The sequence below is a fragment of the Protopterus annectens genome, chromosome 3.part0, assembly GCF_019279795.1.
Source record: "Protopterus annectens isolate FY-2018-M chromosome 3.part0, PAN1.0, whole genome shotgun sequence".
NCBI classification, from domain to species: domain Eukaryota; kingdom Metazoa; phylum Chordata; order Ceratodontiformes; family Protopteridae; genus Protopterus; species Protopterus annectens.
This window is the reverse complement of record NC_056731.1, coordinates 1,128,859,472-1,128,884,310: the sequence shown is the minus strand read 5'-3', so window position 1 is coordinate 1,128,884,310 and position 24,839 is coordinate 1,128,859,472.

Genomic DNA, 24,839 nt, shown 5'->3' with positions numbered 1-24,839 from the left:
CCAAGACTCTCATCTGATAGATAGAATTGCAATACAAACAGACAGTATGTCAGTAGTGTGGTACATAAAGAAAAAAGGAGGAACCGAGGCCTTGAGAGTATGGCACTGGGCGACTTCCTCCCAATGTTTTCTAATATCAATGCATATCCTGGGGAAATCCAATGTAATAGCAGACAAACTAAGCAGAACCATTCTGATGCCATACAAGTGGTCCCTGAAGAAAGAAGCAGAAAAGATATTTCGCAGATGGGGCCAGCCTTGCTGTGATCTGTTTGCCACAGCCACAAATGCAAAATGCAGAAGCTACTTTGCCCTGTTCCCCCCTCCAGAGGATTCCCTGAGGGATGCACTTGCACACGATTGGCCTCCGGGACTCCTTTATGCTTTTCCTCCCTTGTCTCTAATACCCAAAGTTCTTCAGAAAGCCAGCAGTTTGGGAAGGACCTTGATTCTAATAGCCCCTTACGGGCATCATCAGATATGGTTCCCCTTCTTGAAGCCTCATCTTTTGGAAGAGCCTTGGATTCTGGACCCAGTACCAGACCTCCTGACACACTTGCCAGGGACTCTCAGTCCATTTCTTCATTCCCTAAAATCGACAGCATGGCTGCTCCAGTTCCCAATATAGCCAGGCTACACAACTTCTCTCCAGAAGTTCGACACATCTGAATTTCTTAGCCTAAATGAACTTCGCATGTAGGGCATCTTAATTTCTTCTCATAAGATGTCTACAAGAAAATGTTATCATAGCAAATGGAAAAAGATTCTCCATCTGGGCTTTACAGAACTCCATTGTTCCCTAGTCAGCACCCTTGGCATTCATATTTGAATTTTTGGCTAAACTTTTTAATGAGGGAGCAGCTGCAGCAACTATTTGCGTGCAAATGGCAGCAATCTCAAATTTTAATACTGGCAATGAAGGAATGAATATCATGTCTCCTGAGAGGCACTAATTTACTAAGACCATCCATATGACCACCCTTCCACCATGGAGTCTCAATTTTGTTCTATCATGCATAATTATCCCACCGTTTGAACCAGCATCATCTTGTAGCTTGAAGTTTTTATCCTGGAAAACCATCTGTCTCATAGCAATCATATCAGCTAGAAGAGTCTTAGAATTACAAGTGCTGACAATCAAAACTCCATACATGGTATTCCTTAATGATAGGGTGTCATTAAGCACAAGCCCTTCCTTTCTGCCAAAAGTATGCTCAGAGTTCAATCTAAATTAATCTATAGAACTACCAGTCTTTTTCCCTATATATAGCAATGAGGCAGAATACATGCTTCATCAGCTTGATGTTCACAGACAACTATGCTTTTACTTGCAGAGAACAAAAGACCACAGAAAATCTGACCAACTTTTTGTCTCATTTTCAGAAAATAAAAAAGGCATAGCAGTGACAAAATCAACCTTATCCCAGTGGTTATCAGAGTGTATTTCATTCATTTATCAATCAACAGACAATGAACTGGCAACTAAAGTAAAGGCGCATTCTACCAGATCTGTATCAACCTCCCAGGCCTTTCAAGCAAGATTACCAATAGATGCTATATGTGCAGCAGCAACGTGGTCAAAATCACATACCTTTATCACTCATTACAAAGTAGACATGGCCTCCAGGTACAGGGCCTCATTTGGGTCCACTGTTCTGAAGAATATACTCCCGTGAGCCACCCAGGAAAGATGGTGCTAAGGACGCTGTCCCATCAGTATAGAATGAAGACGAGATAGGGCAACTTCACATAAAGAAGCTCTGTACTCACTATAACGTTCTATGTGAGTTGCCCCTCTCATCTTCATTCTTACGTCCCACCATCCTACCCCAGACTTCATAAGCGCCTAGAGGATCTAGGATATAAAATTCTTAATGTACTTCCTTTACCGTGACCCTTGTCCAGGCTTAGGAATATGGTATATACCTTTACATATATTGATGTAAAAATTTGATATAAGTTCATCAACAAACAAGATCTGAGGGAGGCACTATTCAGAGGTGCCAGAAGCTGTTAAAGACTAGGGGGGGGGGGCAGAGGGCAAGAGGGGCACTTAGTGATTTAAAAAGGGTAAATTTTTTAAAGGTATTTACTACCATTACAGGAGCATCAGCTTCTGTTTTGAAGACCACACAGAACCACTCAAAACAAAGCAGGTATGCACATGAAAAAGAATTTTAATACACCAGCTACTAATATTTATTTATGTACCACCTTTGAAAACATGGTCATTGCTGGTGGGCATATACTTTTATACTCTTAAAGCTGTATGACCCTGCTTTACTAGAAATGCACATCTACAAGTCAAATGGCACATGGGTTACTCGGTCTAAGGAAATAAACTTTTTATCATATGCACTTCAAATAATAAGTAGTGACCTGAGAAACTGGAGAAAATAAATCATACAAAGCAGACTTTTCCTTACAGCAGGGAACTGCAGATAAAACATTCCTCATGCTTTCATAATTAGAATAAACTTTGACATATGAGGTATTTGAGGTATTCAAAATTTAAAAAATTAAAATTGCAGAAGTATACACTAGTACACTAGACTAGCAGCATTGCAGACAGATTGGAAATGACACCAAAAATAAGATCAGACATGATTAAAACAAAGTTTATACCAAGCTGCAAACTGAAAACCAGGAAAACGCCAAAGCCTTCTGGTCAGCTAAAAACAAACTATTAAAACCAGGTCAGAGCACTCAGCCCTCCTCCCCCCTTAATAACTGAAACAGAAAGCATTGCCAGTCAGTTCAATCCCTATTGCATTCAAACAGTCACCTCACTTATCAAAACCCATCCCAACCTCCTTACCAAACTCCCACCTCCCAATAGTTAATTATAATAATAAAGCCTCTTTCCAGCCAGTAATGTCACTTACTATTAAGCAGCTAATATAAAATCTAACACCCACCATGCTTGCACCCAACAACATATCTGCAGAATATATCACTATCACACACACACACACACACACACACACACACACACACACACACACACACACACACACCTATCACGTTCACACATATGTACAAGACTAATGTATTTGTCCCATTCTCAACATAGTCTCACTCTCACAACATAACTTTCTTGATTGTTTATTGCTCAAGCAAAATTGTAAGGAAATGAAAGATAGAAAAGCGGTTATTACCACTAGTTTGTTTTTTGTTTTGTTTTTTTTGAGTATTATCATAAATTTTACCATAAATTTTATCTAAGCGTGTGGTACTCATAAAGACAGATATAGCCAAGCAATATAACTACATACACATACACACAGCTATACCTCTGAACTGTACCGATTTTCGCAGAATGTTCAGATTTTTGCCTCATGTTTTTGCTCCGTTTTTTTCATAAAATTGTGGCTTTCTGGCAAATTAGTTGCAAATCATTAAAGATTGCAGTTGGAAAATAATGACAGAGATTGAGTTTTAGACTTCATACTCTTCAGTGCTAATGCAAAACCTGTTATACTATTAACTTTCTAAGACCGATATTTAACAATTGTCCCTACTTTTGGGCCTTCGTCCCACTTTTATTTATGGCTTTGGCCAGATTTCTTGCTAAGAGGTATGCAGTAATGAACACAGCCATTTTGTGTATCTCAGACTCTCTCCTCACTAAGCCTATGGTATTAAAAAATTGTTATACAAACAATGCCCAAATTTCCAGTTGCCCAAAGCAAAGAATTACATTTCACTAACAACTCACACATTCAATCAGTCACTTCCGATGCGATATGGTGTGGAGGACCATGGTTTTATGCAACAATTTGGTTTTCCCTCCAAATTCAATAGTCAGTTAGAGCAGTCAACATTACTGCAGAGCCAGGCGAGCAGGTTTAACAAACAGTGCAGGAAAGGACAAGCAAACACGGGAATGAACTTAATATACCTGAAAAGGCCAGAAGTCTCCTTTTTTTTTTTTTTGAATAAGATGAACTGCTTAGGTTCATAGGTGTGTACTAGGCTAATGGCCCTGGGGCCTTTACAAGCCTAGCCCATAGAAGTGCCCTAGCATTTTGCCACCTGTCATTTTTACATTAGCATGCATTTTCATATTTATTTAGTGACTTCAGTCCTCACAGATTTGCTATAAAACCACAAATGTTATGATGAACAGATCAAAAATGTGAGGCAAAGAGCTGGACAGTTTAGAGGTATGGACTGACACGTCATCATCATAACTAAAATGGATTTAATATTTATCAAGATCCAAGTGCGTTTTATAACTGTGGTTATGGACTACACAACTTGCAGGAAAACATAAGCAGTTAAGGAAATGTATTTCTTTAAAGAAAAGACATTATTTCATCTGGAAAAAACTTGCTGCAAAAAGGTCTGGCTAGCCCAGCTACATCAGTTAGTGAGCAAACGGAGAGAGAAATGGGCCAAAAACAACTGAACAGATGAAGCATTTGACAGTTTCACATGGTTATGACATCTGCAATACACTATTACTCACTTCCTACACATGGGTAGGAACCAGTTTGCTTCCAGAGCATCTCCCTTCCTCCACTACAGCACCTTAGTGTGAGATTTTTTTCCTGAGTAATACAATTCACTTGCTTAAGTTCTAAACTCCTTCAACAAAATGCTAACAAAACAAGTGCTGAATACAACTGAAATGCATTACAGATTAACTGGCATCTGAATCTCAGAACTTAAAAAGAACGTCATGCAAGACATTAGTGTTAACACCAAGGGAAGTTTCTAACATAATGCAAAGCAAATCATATTACTTAGAAACTGACTCTTGAAAGCATGTACCATAAAACCCTACTCAAAGCAGTTACTGCCCTCAGGAAATCATAGACAGGACATTATTGCATGTATAAAGGCACAATTCTATCTTCACCTGAATTTGTCATAAGTCATTTCAAGTCCTGCTCGTCAATATAAAAAGTGTGCGTCGCATGTGTGTGTGTGCGTGCACACGAGTGTGTGTGTGTACATAATAAAATTTTAAGTCATTAGGAAAAAGTGCTGATTCTTACATCATGTTTGCTATTTTCATCCACACTGGCTTTCTCATGGAGTTATACAAGGACAACTGCTGCTGTCAGCTGTCATCAAAGCAAAAAAATATGATGATTTTACCACTCACCAGTCAGTAGTATCCACATCCTTTGCACAAAATACACCTCAATATATGGCACTTTACTTTCTTCAAGTTGATAACCACACAAGATGGAAATTTAACTGCAAGGAAATAAAAGAAGAAATCAATTGTAGGTGCAGGTTCTTTGTCTGTACTCTTTATACGCGAAGGGCAGAATCCACTCCTAAGAGACACACTATCAGCTGCACGAGAGAGATACTGCCTTCACTACAAGGTCCCACTAAGCATAAAACAGAGGTCAATACTGAAGTCCAGTGGAAGCGCTCCTGCTGACAAGATTTAGGATGCAAAAGTGGGGGGGGGCTCCCCTCCCCCCTCGCTCTATGGTTCCGGTGCTCATGGCACTATTGCATCATGGGATAGGGATGAAGCCACAAGTTAATTTGAGACCTCGAGCTTTAGCAAGCAGCCGAGTGGGAACCAAGGATCGGTTCCGAACCCATTTGTATAAAATGAAGAAGAGAGGGACAACTCATATGGAATGTTATGGTGAGTACATAACTTTTTTTTTCACTTTTGTACATCACCTACCCCAACATTTTGTGCAAAGGTGAAATAGTTCCAGGTGGAAATCAAGCTTAGTGCTGGACTGTGTCCATACAAGCCCTCTGAAACACTGGTTTTAATAGCTGTATGTAGCAAAAAATATTTCTCTTTTGCCTGCTGGTCAAATAGCACCCAGGTGTACACAAAGCATAGTGACAGACTGACAATAAAAAAACCTCTGAAAACCTAGGCTCAGAGCTGCATATAACAGACAAAGAGCTGCATATAACAGACAATATGTCAGTCCCAGAAAGACAAGGATAGTAATAGGGTATTTATTGCAAAACACTCACTGTCTCAGAGGTAAGGTCCAACTTCCGAGAGGGTATGCTTCCTTTGAATATGAAGGAATTACAAAAATATAATGGCCATATGGCAGTTTGACAGATCCTGTCTCCACAACAAAACATATCAGTAATCAATCAGAAGTGATCCTGTAACAGCTGTTCCTTTTCATAAATCACTTGACCCAACATTTTGTGCAAAGCACCAAGGTGGAAACTGGCATATTGTCAGACTGTGACATCAAAAGCCTTCCAAAATGGTGGAATTATTAGTTGTGTTTAAGAGGCCATATTTCAGTTCCCCAAGGACAACAGACAAAAAGTAATGGACATCTAATAAGGTACTTCAATACAAAATGCACACATTCTGTCCCAGCAGAATGTGCCCCTGCTGAGAAGTTACAGTACATCTCACACTGATGAATCACAGAAATATAATAACCTTGACCTCCAAGATGGCTGCACATTGAGTAACTGCTTGATGTTCTTCATCTCACATTGCTGCAGTCCTTACACTTGGGTAGTCCGCTGTCCTCGGTCGGCCCGAATATCAAAGTATAAGGCTGACGTCGGTCAAGGCGCATTTGACTGACATCAGGACGTCAGGGTACAAATGCGCATGACCGACGTCATATCCTCAGTCTTTTTTGCCGCATGGTCCGATGCAGAAGCAGTATTGCAAGTGCCGGTTGGCGTTCTGAAATTTTTCGATTCTGGAGTTTCAGACCGAGTCAAAGTTGGCTAAGTACCCCGTTGGGGAATATTTTGGTTTTTTCTTGCCTCAGTGGTTTAACGGATGTCAGAAAAAGTGAATAACTGTATTTCTTGTGGGAAACAGATACCGCATAGAGATTATCATACTTTGTGTATTCCTTGTTTAGGGCCTGAGCACGACGTTGTTGGGTGTCGCTCTTGTGCTAGATTCAATAAGCGCACTATAAAGAGGAGGTTAGATTGTGCCAGGTTAGTCTTCGGAAAGCGGTGCAATTATAAAATGCCGTCGGATGCTCCGACGCCCGCTTCTTCGAAGAAGCGCAAGGACAAAGCAGTTAAGCCTAGGCTAGCAGAACCGTCCGTACCGGACGCCGGTTCTTTAGAGGTGTCAGTGGAGCCGGTGGTTCCGCCGGAGGTTTCTTTGGTATCTCAGGGAGAGACTTTGCTTTTGCAGGATGTGGCCTCTCAGGAGGCAGGTCAGGGTGATGGTGCTTCTCAGGTTACTATACTCCCCTCCCTGCCTAGGGTGGTTAGGCCCTCTCCTTCTGTTTCCAAGGCTTCTCCCAGAGGCAGGCCAGGTTTAGCTTCAGTTGGTGTCACCCCTAGTTCTTCAGGAACTGTGCCCAAGAAGCATATGCTTAAAATGGCAGAAGATTTGATTACTTTGATTAGGGGTTCTTTGCCCCCTCCTGATAAGAGACCTAGGGTGGAGCCTGAACTAGGGAGTTTTGAGCAGGCTTCGGATGTTTCAGAGTCTTCGGCTGAAGACTTGCAGGAGTACTCTCCTTATTCTGATTCTGATGTGGATGATTCTACTCCTTCTGCTTCTCCTCCTGAGGATTTTTCTTTTCAGAAACTCTTCATTCCATGAGGGAGCATTTTAAGTGGGAAGGTCAGGACTTCTCTGATTCCAGGAAAAGGCTTAGGAATTTTTGTTTTACCCCAGCATAGGCCTTTGGCTATACCTCCTGTTTTGGATGTAGTGGAAGATGTTTTACAGAGGCTTCTCTTAATCCTGATTCTTTGCCTCCTGCTCCTGTTAAACCGGATAGGTATTACAGGGTGCCTGAAGCTCATAAGTATCTTTTTAAGAGTCCTAGGGCAGACCCAGAAACTGTTAGCCAGGGGCCTAAAGGTGTTAAGGCTTCTGTTGTCAAGAATCCGGTTCCTGCAGATAAAGAGGCCAGGGCCTTGGATAGATGGGGAAAGAAAGTTTATACTTCTTCCACTCTAGCTATGAGGGCTTTGAATTGCCAGTTTCACATGTTGAAATACCAAAACTATCTCCTTTCACAATTGAAGTCTAAGGTTGATGCTCTGGCGGAAGGTATTGATTGTAAAGAGTTACAAGATTTAGTACATGTTTCTGAACAGGTGGGTAAGCATTCTTTGCAATGTGGTTTTGATGCTGTACAGGCCTCGTCTAGGGTGGCTGCCACTGGATCAGTTCTTCGCAGGCACGCCTGGCTGAGGGATCAAAATTTATCTGACCATGTTAAAACAAGGATTTTAGATGCTCCTTTACAATCTGATGTGTTGTTTGGTTCTCCTGTTGAGGCAGTTTTAAAGAAGATGGAGGACAAGGCTAAGTCTATGCAGACTGTTAAAGTTTTTTTGCAGGTTCAGCCTCCAAAGTTTAGTAGAAATTGGCCTACTAAGGGGTGGACGTATCCTTCTTATGATTCCCAGTCTAGGGGTAGATCTAGACGTGGTAGGGGCAGAGCTCAGGGCTTTTTCAGGCCTAGAACAGGGAGTTCTCCTGCACAGTCTTCAGGTGAGGGCAGGGGTCAGTCCTTTCGTAAACAGACCCAATGACCTACCTTTTCCGCTGCCAGAGCCTTCTTGTCTGGCAGCACCTTTGGGAGGAAGGTTGGCACTTTTCAAAGAAAATTGGAGTTTAATTACCCAAGACAGATGGGTATTGGATATCATACACCACGGTTACAGGTTTTATTTCCATACCTTGCCTCCTTTCAGAGGCATGCCAGACGTTCCTCCTCAACAAAGAATAGAGGCTCACAAGCAAATTTCTCTGTTACTCCAACTAGGGGCCATACAGCCAGTCCCTATGCCAGAAGTGAGCCTAGGATTTTATTCTCGCCTGTTCCTAGTACCAAAGAAGGGGAACACGTGGAGACCAATTTTGGATTTATCTGTCCTCAACACTTATCTGGACATTCCCAAGTTCAAAATGTTGACGTTACAACAGCTTTTACCTCTGCTGGGCAAAGATCATTGGATGGTAACTTTGGATCTCAAGGAGGCTTACCTTCATGTTCCTATCAGACTAAGTTGCAGGAAGTATCTGCGTTTTCGAGCTGGGACTTCTCACTATCAGTTCTCTGCATTGCCCTTTGGCTTATCTACTGCGCCCAGAGTGTTCACGAAAGTTCTGGCTCCAGTGATAGCTTTCTTCAGGCTAAAAGGAATACAGATCTATCCTTATTTGGACGATTGCCTGATTCTGGCTCAAGGAAGGGAAGAGCTTCTTCATCATTTGGAATATGTGATAGCAGTGCTAAGATGCCTGGGGTATTCTGTGAACAAAATAAAGTCCAGTCTAGTACCCTCTCAGGAAATGTGCTTTCTGGGTGTAAGACTGAATACAGCATCCCAGATGGCCTCTTTGACCCCGGACAAACAAAAGAATCTTTCCCTTTACTTCCATCAACTATCTCATCAGTCTGGGCTGACTGCAAGGACAGTCCTTCAAGCCTTAGGGTTCATGGCATCTTGTATTCTGGTGCTTCCCAATGCCAAACTGCATATGAGGAAGCTGCAATGGTATCTCAAAATGTATGGACACAGCACTGCCAGGATCTGGACACTGTCATTCAAATAATACCTTGCATTCAAAAGGAATTTTTGTGGTGGGCTCAGGAATGTCACCTAAACAAGGGACTCTCTGTGACCCGGCCAGAGGCGAGTCAGATTTTAACGACAGATGCCTCAGACAAAGCTTGGGGAGCTCATCTAAATGGAAAGTGGATACAAGACAAGTGGCCTGCCAGACTACAACATCTACATATTAACCTGAAGGAGATGTTAGCAGTCCAGTTTGCATTAATAGCTTTCAAGGATTTACTTCTTCCAGGGCAGGTGTTGATTCTAACAGACAACACAACTGTCATGTGGTACATCAACAAGCAAGGGGAACACATTCTTATCCTCTATGCAGGCAAGCAATGATTTTGTGGGAGACTGCTCTCAGTTTACAGCTCAATCTTCAGGCAAGGTTTCTGCCGGGAGCACAGAACTCCTTAGCAGATGTGTTGAGCAGAAGGATTATGGATCCCCACGAGTGGAAATTGGATCCTCATGTATTTCAGAAATTGACAGTGTCATGGGGAACTCCAGACATAGATCTGTTCGCTTCTCCACTAAACCATCAGCTGCCAAAGTTTTGCACGAAAAGGTTTCATCCCACAGCTTGGAAAGTGGATGCTCTTTCTTTCAATTGGAGCAATCTTCATGTGTATGCCTTTCCACCTCTGCCTCTCCTCCCAAAGGTACTTCTAAAGGTCAGACAGGACAAGCCAAGGATGATTTTAATAGCTCCAGATTGGCCTCAACAGCACTGGTACCCATTACTGAGAAGTCTGGTATGGAAGCCTCCATGGCCTTTGCCTTGATTCCACACCTGTTGTCCCAGGAGGACAGTCATTTGCTCAATGTCAAACTTCACTCTCTTCACCTAACAGCCTGGCATATTCTGTTTTGAACCATAGAGGGTCTCAACTTCCACAACAAGTTTTGAATGTGATTTTGGAAGCTAGAAGGCCCAGTACAAGGAAAGTGTACGCAGATAAATGGAAGAGATTTTTATTTTGGAGTGCAGCAAAGGATTTTGATGTTTCTGAGCCTAATTTAAGTGTGGCTCTTCAATATCTTACTGAGTTACTGGACAAAGGTTTGTCCTTCTCTTCTATTAAGGTTCATGCTGCAGCAATTTCAGCTCACTATGACTGTGACCCACCATTGTTTTCTCATCTTTTGTTCAAGCAATTTCTTAGAGGGGCAAAGAATATAAGACCCCCACGTAGAGCTCCTACTCCTGCTTGGGATCTCAATTTTGTGTTGGAGAAACTCACTCTACAACCTTTTGAGCCTGCAGCTACTACTGAGTTGAAATATTTATCATGGAAGACTGCCTTTTGTTGGCCATTACCTCTGCAAGAAGGGTTTCTGAATTACAGGCCCTTATGGCGGTTGAGCCTTTCTTAATTTTCCATAAGGATAGGGTATCTTTACGTACTAATCCTTCCTTTATGCCTAAAGTGGTTTCTAGTGTGGCTTTAAACCAAACTATTCATTTGCCTACTTTTTATGCAAATCCCCAAAATAAAGGGGAAAAGATTTTGCACACTTTAGATGTACACAGGCAGTTGCGATATTATTTGGACAGAACTAAAGGGTTCAGGCAGTCTCAGCAGTTATTTGTTTCTTTTGCTTTGAGTTCTCAGGGCAAACCTGTGTCAAAACAAACTATTTCTAAGTGGATTGGGTTTTGCATTGCTTTCTGTTATTCCCATCATGGCAAGGAGATTCCAGCTGGGATTAGGCCTCATTCCACTAGGGCTACTGCCACTTGACAGCTTTCTTGAGTGGGGTGGCAACCAAGGATATTCTGGAGGCAGCTACTTGGAGTTCAGTGCATACTTTCTCTAGGCATTATCACCTACCACTTTACTCTAAATCCAGGGCTGGTTTTGCCACTGCTGTTTTGCAGGGCATTTTGGCAGCTCCTGCTTCCTTATAGTTTGGCCATCCTCCCTTACCTCTGCTTTGGGATTCTACCCAAGTGTAAGGACTGCAGCAATGTGAGATGAAGAACATAGTACAGTTTTGTACCTACCATAAATGTAGATGTCCGAAGATCCACATTGCTGCAGTCCAATTTACCCTCCCTCCTTCCCCTCTGTAGTTAGAGGTGGTTGTGTGGGTTGGGTTGTAAATATTGTGTATATTGTATATATTGTACATATAATTAGTGCAAGGGTGGTTGGTTGTTTGTTTGCTGTCTTTTGGTTTTGACCTTTATTTTTAGGGTCTTCTGACATCTGGGGCAAGAAAAGACTGAGGATATGACGTCGGTCATGCGCATTTGTACCCTGACATCCTGATGTCAGTCAAATGCGCCTTGACCGACGTCAGCCTTATACTTTGATATTCGGGCCGACCGAGGACAGTGGACTACCCAAGTGTAAGGACTGCAGCAATGTGGATCTTCGAACATCTACATTTATGGTAGGTACAAAGCTGTACTTTTCTAGCTCTCCCAGTGTGAAAACAGAAACTCAGCAGAGAAGGCCAGTAGACTTGTTCTTATGGGTAAATTTCAGTAACTAACTAGTAAGCGCACTGCTGGGATGTCAGTAATAAAGAAATACAGAAGACTTGGAAAAAATCAGCTACAAAAAGTGAGGAAGAAACATTGACTGGGGAAAGTTCTGTAGCTGTTCAGCAAATAGCAATGCACCCTTCAGACATGATTTTCAGTAAGCTAAAGGAAGATATAAGACAACTGCATACAGACCTGGTTAAAATAAACAAAACACCGAAGTATGTCAAAACAAACAACAAAAGGCTGGAAAAAATGGAAGAAGCTTTAAAAATATATTGAGGTGAGATGATAAAGCTGCAAAAAATCAGAGGTCGAAATGAAGAAAAGACAGGCTGAATATGAGACTGCTCAGGAAGAGATGTTTCACAAATAATAGAATTAGAGGACAGAACACGTAGGGAAAACCTGAGATTTTCAGCTATACCAGAGAAGCTGGAAGGAATGACTCATTAATTTTATGAAAGCACAAATAAGCAACTGTGTCTGGTATTCCACAGCAGGAGTTGTTAGTTGAAAGGGCACATTGTGTACATGCGACAAACCTAGCTATAAGAAACAAGAAGCAACATAGAACTTTAATAGTAAAGATACAATCCTACCAGCAAAAGGAGTTGATTCTCACAAATCTGTAGCAGAAGGACAAAATACTAAAAGTGGGAGACAGGAGAGTGTTTGTGGGGAATGATTACTCATTGTACACCAGGCAAAAGAGAAGTAAATTCATTCCACAATTCAAGAATGTTGAGACACAGGTATGAGATTCAAACTGCTCTATCCAGCTGTCTTAAAGGTATTTTTCCTTGGAGGAACAAAATTATTTTGAAGAAGTGCATGCTAAGGAGGAAATACAAAAGTTTGTCCAACAAAAAGTGAGCTGTGAAAAAGGAGATTCTGCTTTTTGTTCCTCTGGTAATAAAGACCACAGAGAGACTGTACCTGAGTATTTCAAAGGAAAATGTTGGAGAGAAGGAAGGGAACATAGGAGTTGACTAGAAGAATTGAGATTACATTGGTAATGAAGCAGAGACAGGTTTTGGGTGAGGGAGAAGAACAGTAATAAACCCAGTTAATATATGATTACAGTGCAATTTTATATTTGTGAAATATGACAGAACAAGAAATTCTGGAAATATTGGGCTTTTTCAAAATTTGTTGGATTTGTGGGGGACTCTAAAGTATATGCCCTACTTCATGCCATTAATGTTCAGAAAAATGCTTTGGGGAGGGGAAGAGAGGAGAGAAAGCTAACTGTAAGTAAAAAATAACCCTGTATTTGTGGTGCATGGTTTTCTTTGCATGCTATTTTAAGTGTAATGGAGATAGTAAACAGGTGGTGTTTTTATTCTTCTCCCCTCTTCTCTCTTTCTTTTTGTACAGTTTTGAGAAATATAGGCAATGCAGTGAAAAAAAAACGAAAAAAAGAAGCCTGGTTAAAAAAGCATGACAAAATTAAAATTAATGTGCTTTTTACATTCTTGCATGGGGAAATGACTAGCTTAATGACCTTAAATTGATTAGTTTGAAGACAGAGCAAGTAAATGAACATGAATATTGAATATTATGAGGCTTTATTTGCAGCAAATGCATGTATACTAAGTAGCAATTCTGCAGCTGATCTTCATGTCTCCATGGAGACAATCTGATAAAGAGAAACAGGACACAGTCTGGAGAAAGAGGATTGGCTGAGGGAAAAGAAAAAAAACAGAGAAATTGACTAGGACATAATGTTCTCTGAAAACAATCAGGGATTTTTCCAACTGTGAGAGCTTTAAAGATAACTTCAAGTCTATTTGGTTTTGTGTTAAGTGTTCACATTTTTTAAAATGTAATGGGGATACTAATATAAACAGGTGCTTTTGTTTTTTTTTTCTTTTTCACCCTTCTGTCTCTTTTCTTGTTCAGTTTTAGGAAAGGTAGGCACTGCAATGAAAAAAAGAGGAAGAGGAGGGGGAGAGAGGAAGGGTCTGGTTAAGAGAGTATGGCAAAAAAAATCAGTGTGCTTTCCCCCATGCTTGCATAGGAAATGACTGGGTTAAGACCCTAGGCATTATCCAGTAACAAGTTTATTACAAAGCATGTAAATGAAAGCTATAAAGATAGACAAAATCAAATAGCACTTACTAATGGCACTGGCTGTACCACGTGTTTTATCAGGACTAAACTTTCTTTTTGGTTAACTCTAGACTGTGTGGCTATCAACTTAGAACATCTGTTCTTATTAGAAGGCAAAAGCTTCAATATTTGGAGATGTGCATAGTTTTGTGTGTTGTTGTTAAGTTCATAGGTTTGTTTGAGGGCTTTCAAAAAAAAAGTTTCTAAGATGTGGCTTAGGCGCAAATGGATATGACAAGAAACAACTGTATAAAAGACTAACCTGCTGAACAGTATATGCATGCAACATAGAAGTTGGAACTAGACATTTAATAAAAAAGCAGTTATAAATAAAAGGTGGTAATAATAACTATATAAGAAAATGTTTTCTGTAATGTCTTTCAGTCTGAATGGTCTTATAGATAAATATAAAAAGAAATAGTAGTGAACTGTATTAATTTAGAGTGCAAATAGCTATGCTACTGGAGACACACCTGGAAAGAACTGAACATGTGAATTTGATAAATAAAAGTTTTCAGGATGGCTACCCAGTGGAATATCTGCACAAAGGAAAGAGGAGTACTTATATTAATTGCAAGAGGAGCTCCAATAGTGATAGAAGAGGAAAAAGATAATAATGGAAGATGCATAGTACTAAGGGGCTACTGGCTAGGGAGGAGGATTACACTGGCATGCATTCACATTCCACCTAAAACTGCTATAATGGAGCTTAAGAAAATTCTAGGAGAAATAATCAGCTTTCAGCAAGGATATATTACTTATAGGTGGAGACTGGAATTTGGTTTGCAACAGTGAAGATATGTCTGGTGGACCTAGAAGGGAAAATATAACAAAGGTGGGTAGATATTTGAAGACATTTCTGAAAATGTTTGGTTTGAAGGATGTGAATTCAGTACTAGGAGTTTGGAGTGAATTTACATATTATTCATCAAGATACAAAAACTGGGCTAGGCTAGATAGATTTTATATCTCACAGGAATATGTGAATTTAATTGAAGGTCTTGAAATGCACCCAATAGCTATTTCAGATCATGTGCCAATAATAACTAAAATAAAAATGCAAGGTAATGAAATAAGAGTGAGTGGCACTTTCCCACCTATCAGATGAAAAAAGAGAAATTTAAGGAATGGGTTTTGGAATTAATTCAGGAGCTACTACAGAAGATAGAATTTTCTTCTGAAAATATAGCTAGGGAATGAGATGAAATTAAAGTGGAATTTAAAATTAGCGTGGAAATAACAGGAAGGGAGATATGGTTACGAAGTAACAAGAATTTAGAGGGACTGACAAATGTTAAAGTATTGCCAAAAAGGGGGAATCTCTCAGAACAAGAAAATGAGTAACTGCTGAATGCTAAACAGAAAATAAGGGATTACCTCAATAATATGCATGAGTTTAGAAAGATTGCTGTTAAGCATCTGTTTTTTTTATTATAATTCTAGAACACAAAAACATTTAGCACAACAACTCATGCAACAGAAAGTGGAAAGGGTTGCCACCAAGCTTAGGGAGCCTATAACAAGGAAGATAACAAGAGATCATGTAGAAGTATTAGAAATATTTCAAAATTTTATGAAAGTTTGTATAAAGCAGAGAAATATGGAAATCAAGAAAAGGTACAACTGGAAATGTTTATGGAAGATTTAAGTATGCCAAGAATAGATTTAGATGAGGCTCAATTACTAACAGGATATGAAGAGATGAGATAAAAATGGCTATGTATAATCAATCTACAGGAAAGTCCCCAGGAATAGATGGTATTCCTGTGTAAGTTTGGAGGGTAGGAGGAAAAAACTGATAAAGATCTGGAAGGTTTTGCTTAACAGTATTTTAATAGGAGGAGCAGTACCAGAATCCTGGAAGAAGGCAGTGGTAACGGTAATACCGAAAGAGGGTAAAGATCCATCGGATCCAGATTCATACAGGCCCATTTCAATACTAAACCATGATTATAAAGTGTTTGTGTATAATGGCTAAAACAATGGCAAACGTTATACCAAAATTGATAGATATGGATCAGTGTGGTTTTGTGGAGGGGAGGCAAACATTTGACAATATTAACAGAACATTGATGATTCAGAGGGAAACAGAATGTAAGAAAATACCACTTTTATTGGTGTGTCTTGATGCAGAGAAAGCATTTGAAAGAGTAGACTGGGACTTCATGAGCAGGGCAATGGAAGCATTTGCTTTCCCTGATACAATTATAAGGTTGATTAGGAGTATATATGAGGGATTAAAGATGAAAATTAAAGTGGGTGAGATCCTCACTAATAACTTCTTCTTAAGTAGAGGAATCAGGCAGGGTTGTCCTCTTTCCCTTTGTTGTTTGTATTATATTTAAAACCACTGGCAAAGAAAATAACAGACTCAGAAATTCAAGGATATAATTGGTATGGTAGTCAGGAAAAGCTGGCTCTATTTGCAGATGATATTATTTTATACACGACAAAACCAGAAAGGAGCATTACAGTATTGTGGAACATTTTAAGACCATTTCCCATCTTCTCTGGATACAAAATGAATGAAGCTAAAACAAAGTCAATAGCTGTAAATTATGTGCCCACACACAAATTGGTCCAACGATATCCATATTTATGGGGGACATGATAAAATAAAGTATTTAGGAGTACGGATTAGAAATGACTCTGTTGTGGCAGCTAAGGATATGTGAGAAGAGACTAAACAGAAGATAATACAAAAATTGAGAAATTGGAAGCTTTGTTATATGCATAAGGATACTAAGATACAAACAATTAAAATGCTTTTAGTCCCTTTAGTCTTATACAGAGGTCAGGCATATTTTTATCAACCAGAGGAGAAGCTGTAGATAGCAATTAAAAAGAGCTGAAGGATTTTATCTGGGAAGGGAAGACAGCAAGGGTCAAGTGGGATAAGCCGATTCTTCCAATAGAACAAGGCGGACTAGGATTACCCAATTTGAGAGGGTATTTTAGAGCAACACAGTTAAGGCTCTTATACATAGCACAAGCAGAAAACTATAATTCAAAGTGGAAAGGAATGATGATGATATAGGGAGAAAACTCAAGGATTAATGAGAGATTGGGATTTTGGATGCAGACTCTTAAGGAGAACAACAAAAATCATACAGAGTATTATATAAATAAATAGCAGGGAGTATTCTAAGAACTAAACCAGCACGAGAATGGAGAAAAGAGATTCTGTAGATAGGGATGCCTGTGGTTAGGGATACAGATAATAGGCAAGAGAGGCTGGAATTTATTGGAGAAAACTCACAAAAAAACCAAGGTATTGGGAGGAAATAACTAAAAAGGGAAAGGTAATGAAATTGGAAGAGGCCAAGAATTTATTTGGACTGCAGGTTAGAGATTGCCTTCCCTATCAGGAATTGATATCAGAGTATAGGCAAAGAGAAAGAAATAAGGGGGTTCTTAATGAAAGAGCAGCACTGGTAGAGTTTTTAGTAGAATCTAGAACAGAAGGTGCTATTAAAAAAGGAATAATTGGTAAATCATATAAAATATTGCATGACAATTATAAGAATCAATCTGAGGAGCTTAGAAAGTATTGGGAAGAAAGACTGGATAAGCAATTCACAAAGAGTCAATGGGGGATATATGTATATATCCCAAATATGCAAAAAAGTCTAGAAGATTTAGGATCTTTGCCTGGAAGTGATTACATAGATATTGTTATACCCCAAGTAAACGCCAAAGAATTTTTCCTCAGGTCGATAGCAAATGTTGGAGATGTGATGGGCAAGAAAGAGGTGGCTGCAAACATATTTTTTGGGAGTGTAATGAGCTGGCAGACTTTAGGGATTACCCTGAGACCAGTCTGTTGGAGATGCCGAGTGACTGGATTGATTTGACTGGGGAGATGATTTTTTTGAGCTATGACACAGAATCATAATTGCCTAGACATAGTAAAGTCTTGCTGAGTCTAATTACAATGGCTACCAAACAAGTAATTACTAGGTAATGGAAATCAAAGTCTAGACCAACTTTACTAGAAATAGTAAATATACTAACAGAGATAAAACCACTGGAACTGGGATCTTTAGAAAATGGAAGAAGCAAACTGCATAGGAATAAATGGGAATTGTGCGAACAATATATGCAGAGAAGGAACAAGGTTTAAGAGCCAGGATTTGATTGACTCATATCATGCTTAACTGACAATGACTGGATAGATTATAAGTAAGAAGTGATCCTGTAACTACTGTTTGCTTTCATAGATCATATGTCCCCCAAAAGTGATACCCTCATTCCGTAGATTTCTACTGTCTCACTGAAAAGTAAACAAACACATTATAGATACTGTAACCATATTTCAACTTTCTGCTGTTAGAAATATTCACTGATCCCAACAAGCCATATTTCTATTTGATAATTTTCAAGTAATGACCACATATTTTCATGTGCAGTATGCCTTCTCACCCCTTCCAATTAAAGAGATTCATTTTCTACATACATCTCTGATATCTGATTGTGTGGCATGTAAAAAAAAAAAAAATAGGACAAAAATGTATTTCAACTCTCACTCTTTATCTTGTAGACATACTTCCAACATTGATTACTTGTAGTGATTTGGCATGACTCCTTTACATACTCTTTCTAACTGGCTCCACTGTTTTTCTTAGGATTCTAACAAGTCTGCCCTGGGTGTTGTGAGGGACTGCTATGCCTATACCCCCTAATTAATATAACCATTTTCTGGTTTCACACTATTTGTGGGGAAGGGGAACCAAATTAGTTGAATCCACAGATTGTCCCCTGTTCACAAGTAACCATTGCCCACACTCCTTCTCCCCCAAACTAGTATGGCAATGGCTGTTTTGCATAACTTGTATAATTGTTCTTTGCTTTCACTCACAACCTGCCCTCATACACACACACATTTATGGTAATCACCTCTTGTGTGAATGCCAAAGCTGGTTAAATCACAGTCACAGCAATTTACTTCATCTTCTACTACAGGACAGAAGCAGCAGCCACTGTAATCTACTTTACTTCAGTTATAGGGCACATCACCTCCCCATAAACTTAATTAAAACTTAAGCAAAAAAAAAAATCGTATTGGCTGTGTGTACTTTTACCACTGTCCACACATCCATTTTGATTCCTGCAGAAAAGTGACAAAAAAGAATCACCACAGAGGTATTTCACTTGAAGCTTTCAGACACTATGCTGTGTCCCCCATAATCCTCAACTAAGTCACACCAATAATCACTTAGTTGTCATGATCCTTGCTTTCCTTTACTGTCATGTACCAAATGCTCTTCCAATAGACAATCACTTCTGTTAGTCCTCTGTAGTCACTAAAAGTGGTAAAAAAGTAGCCACAGCAATGTAGATCAAGTTGTTGTAGAAGGATTAATCACTTTGCCCTTAAACTGCTGAAAAATGAACCGTAATCATAGCTCTCAACCTCTTAGCACAGGAACCAGGAATAAAACCAAAAGCTAAGGAGAGGCAAAAGCCCATAATTACTGACAAATTTGAAATAGTCCATTCTCTTATGTACTAAAACAGGATAGAATAATATAGCAGGTTTTATACTGGCATCCAGTCTTCTGAAGAATATGATCTGCATCTCAAAAGTGTGTCATTATTAGTAACAGTACTCCTCATCAGTTTACTACAGAAGAAAGGTATGAGTCATAGCCAGCCCACCAATGGTCTCCCCATTTATGAAATCTGCCACATCTCATGTCCCGTGAATGAAAAAGTACCTAGGAGAAAGCAGTATAATATGCTAAAACAGCTGAAAAAAATTGAACAGATTTTAAGTATAAGACAACAATAATAAGACAAGCTGCAGGACCACTGTCTTTCCAAAACGAAGGTGGTTGAATTAATCTGTCAACAGAGTCTACTTCTCCCATACATCTCAACTTCTTTGCTCAATAATTCTGGACAAAACCAACTATAATATGGGGACAAAGGCCCACAATCAGCAAAAATATCTAAATGTTACTGTAATTCACTTAAAAGTTAATAGAACAACAGGTTTTGCATCAGCATCCATTTTTTTGCACAATAAAAAGGGTGAAGCTTTAATGACTGCATTACTGATTGACTTAATCCTAACTGACCAACCAGAAAATCAAGAATTATATAATGAACAAAGTCAAAATATAAGGTGTGACACCCCTGCACTGGCCCAGTAATCAAGGAGCCTCAATTCTCACCACTAGCACCAGTGAAAGACGTGCACATTGGGAAGATGACAAGTATACACACACAATACAGTACAGTTTTCCTTAAGAGCACACAGAGATCACAGTCAGTCTGGGACTAGTTTCTCCCTCTTTCTCCAAATCCCCAATAAGACTTCCCACTGGCAAAACTATAGGGTTGAGATCTCAGCTGAGTGGTCAAGCCGAAAACTCCAGCACCCTCTCTGTCCAATCAGTGCTTTGTGCCCCTGCGCCAAGTAGTTGACACACACACACACACACACACACACACACACACACACACACACACACACACACACACACACACACACTTTGGGATTTGATTTATATACAAACACACAGACACTCCTAGGGAAGGCTGGCACAGGTTTACTAGCTATGCCCCCTTCTGCCCAAATTATAAGGTAGTTATCACTGCCACCAACCACCCTTACTAATCAGCTACTATAAGGCCCTTACAAAGGGTGACCAATCCTACTGTGTGATGTTACTATTATCCAAATGGTAAGTGTGTCCAAGACTTTAAGGCTATTGGAGTGACCTATATAGTGTCACCAAATATGTATGCAAGTACCCTAAGAGCTTAAATATCTCTAAACAAACCAGCAACAATTAAAATGTTTAAATATATTTAATAATAAATAATAAAAGAACAAGACAATACTCAACTCAATACAGTGACTACAGAGTTCAGAATCATAGGAAATATTTTAAAACATTGCAGGACAGTCTCAAACAAATACAGAAAACATCTAAACTAATCTTACTATATACCTATCTATCTCTAAAAGAAATACTATGCCTAAATCTTACTTACAGAGCAAAGCAACTATAGATGATTAGTGCTGAATAGATGTTTTCAGATCCAAAACAAGATACAAAATGCCAAATCTCTGAGAGAGTTCCCAAATTAACATCAAAACATTACTGCTTGGACAGCTGGATGACATCAGTATTTGTCCCCTGCCTCCAGAAGTTTGCCTAGAACTGGAAGTCGTAAAACAATTAACACTTTTACATTTGAAACATAGTAATTATTTCTGTTTCGAGACAATAGAAAGAACTTCTATTATAACCCACAAAAACCTATACCAACCTGAAAAAACACCAGCACTAAATAAGATCATCAAACCATACAGCAACCTAAGGTCACTACGGTCTGCTGGCAAACTGCTGGTACAAACAACTAAGAGCATAAATGTGGCTGGGGACTCTCTATTCACCAGCTCTGTAGGCAAAACTTGGAATTTGCTACCTGCAGAACTTACTCACCAATCCTCCTTAACCCAGTTAAAAAAAAAACTCAAACTACACTTCCAACTGCATCGGCAATGTCCCTGCTTAAACCCTGACTAGCTACCACCCGCTGATCTTGCAAACTCTCCCTAAGCATTTCAATCATAGACTCTAAAAAGTGCATGAATTCTTTAAGGGACTTAGCCCATAACTGTGAGTATTATTGTCTGAAGCTTAAGCTGCCTGATCTGATTTTGTCAACTATGTTTTATCTATCTGTGTAACCCTACTGTGAAAACTGCAAATTATACTTCTCTCTAAATGTCTCTATTATTCCTAATGTAATTGTACTCTGCTTACTGGAGCTTTTCACCCCAAGCCTCTGCTGAAAATGGACATATATCCAGTTGGACTTTCCCAGTAAACAAATGTAAAATAAAATAAATAAGTAATAAGTAGGTATCCTGTCTTCTTGCTGTATTAACTAACTTTATAGCACATTGTAAACCTCTTTACTTTTCAACATATTTTTTTAGAGGTTTGCAAGTTAACTCTGTATGTTTCAACTTCTGCTATTAATATAGTTTATATACATTTCTGTTCTTTTCCAGTAGGGTACACTGTGGTTACATTCTTGAAGCTCAGTACATAACATACAGTTCAACACACACTTCTGCATCAGTAGTTTAATATCCACATAACATACAGTTCTCTTACCTTTGTAAGACAAGCCTATGGATCATATTAATATTCACAAATGACATATGATTATTTACAAAATTCCAGATAGCTGGGCTGGCGGCCTCACATAAGGCATCAACCAAGGGTGTAGCCAGAAATATACAAATTGTACATACCAGAGCTATATTGCACCTCCTATAAGATGTATAGACTCTGAGTTTGCATTGCAGAGCATGATCTCTTTGGCCACATGACACATACTCCCTTTTAGTTATAGTGCTTGCTGTCTCTGTACAGCAGTCTGAAGACCTTCACTTAGAAAGCACTACTGTGACAAGTCTTTGTCATATCATAGCAGCCTGTCCCATGGTTGTCCATTCACACTGGTGCAGACATTCAGCACTAAGCATCTGTGCCGTATCACAGTAGCCAGTCCCAGAGGTCCAGTCACACCAGTGCCAGTGTTCTTCATTAAATCTGTGTGCTGTATTGTGGCAAGTAGTCCCACAGATCCATTCATACAAGTAACAACATGTAGCACTAAGAAGCTTCTGTGCCACAACATGGAAGGAGGTTCACTAGGGTTGCCACCTTTCATTGTGGCTAAAACCGGACCAAGGCCACATCCCTTGCACCTCCTATAACCCTGCCAATCTCCCACCCATCTCATGACATCATCTCACATCAAATGAAGAGGAACACCCTCTTTTTTCTATTTCTGATGCCTACTTTTAGCAGATTTACTATGCTTTTCTATAAAAAAGCATAGTAAATGTGCTAATTTAACAAATTCCAATAGTCTGTTTCTTTTTTGAAAAAGAATTCCAAAGTTTGTACAGTGTTTTCTGGACTATCAGATAATCTGTTTGATTTCTAGATAGTCCAGAAAAAATAGCAACGCTAAGGTCCACAAAGTAACATTTGTCCTCTACACTCAGGCAAGCTAGGCCAGCAGAAACAGTATACTATTAACACACTACCCCTTGCCAGAATAACACCATCATTGCATCTAAACCCACAACAATATGCCCCTCTGAATTCACAGACATCAAAACGACTAACCTATTAAAACTGTACAATGAGTTCTCAAAATTCAAATATAAATATACAGTTAACAAGTGGTTGAATGTTTGTTTTTATTCATTTTTATTCATTTTTATTCAATTTTTATTCAACTTTGTAGAGGACACTGTTACAACTATATTCAGTATATTTACAAAAGGTTTTAGGTTAATTTTCAAACAAGTCACCTTGATTAAACCTAATTAAATATACTAATTGTCAATCAACTGCCCTACTTAAAGGGAATCAAACATCCTGCTGTTGTATCTTGAAAAAGCCTGGTATTTACACAGGCGAAAGCGCTTGATGCAGTTGTTTCTATCTACCTTATTGTGTTGTTCGTTTTATAATAAAGTAATTTTACAGTTTTGAAGAGTCTTGGAAGAGTTCATTGGGCATCGACGTGCTGTTTGCATTATTTTGTGGATCTGTGGGACTCAGTTCGTTTTTTTGCTGTTTTATCAAATATAAATTGTCCACCCCCCATGTAGCCTCAGCTGTCACTTATCCCAATGAATTTTACTCCAGTGTAAGAATTGTTATAAACCAAGCTGTCACAATCAGCATCAAATATACTGGCAAATGTAAAAATAAACCTGCTGGGTGGAATAAAACATTAATAAGATGTATAATAAAAGAAAAAAAAGAACTTACTAAAGGCCTATAACTGATCAAACTCAACATGCTTTAAAGATTCTGTCAAAATGTTCAACAAAAATATAAAAGTTACTATAAGGAAGACCATAGTGGAACACACATTAAAACTGGCATCTGCAGTCAAAGATAATAAGAATCCTTCTTTAACTATTAAAACCGTTCAGCTTAAGCATAGTTATAGGGTATATTCATGAGTCATTGAAAATGGCTAACATCATACCCCTCCATAAAAGGATTCCACATCAGATCCCAGAAACTTTAGACCCACCAGGCTGTAAATACATTCAGTGTATTAATTTATATCAGATGCTATAAACTCTGATATAAAATTAAAAAATGCTGTATACCCACAACAATATGGTTTTATCAAAAGGAGATCATGGCTATTTGATTTAGTAAACTACTTCAAGAAAGTCACTGCAGCTATGGATAGCAGCTATGCAGTTCATACAGTGTACTTGGATCTAGCCAAGACCTTTGACACTATTCCTTATGCAATTCTTCCAGGTATAGACCCTTATGTTGTACGACAAGCAGCAAGCTAGCTGATAGATAGTATCCACTTAAAGTGGCAGATGGTCACCTGAGAAAGCAAAAAGTAAGTGGCATTCCTCAGGGCTCAGTACTGGGATCCCTTCTGTTCGGTATCTTCTTGCTGAATTGCCAAACTATTAACTGGGACATATCGCAAACTAAATTTGTTAATGACTAAGCTGATGTTGTCATTCACTCTGCAATTGATACCAGCAAAGGCTAAACCATACAAATCAATGATGTGTGTGTGAGGAAATTAGCTTAGGTTAAATACAGATGAGTGTAGCATTGTCACCTTGGATAAACAAAATGTAACAGCAGCTTACATTACAGCTGGCATCCCATTCCAGAATGAT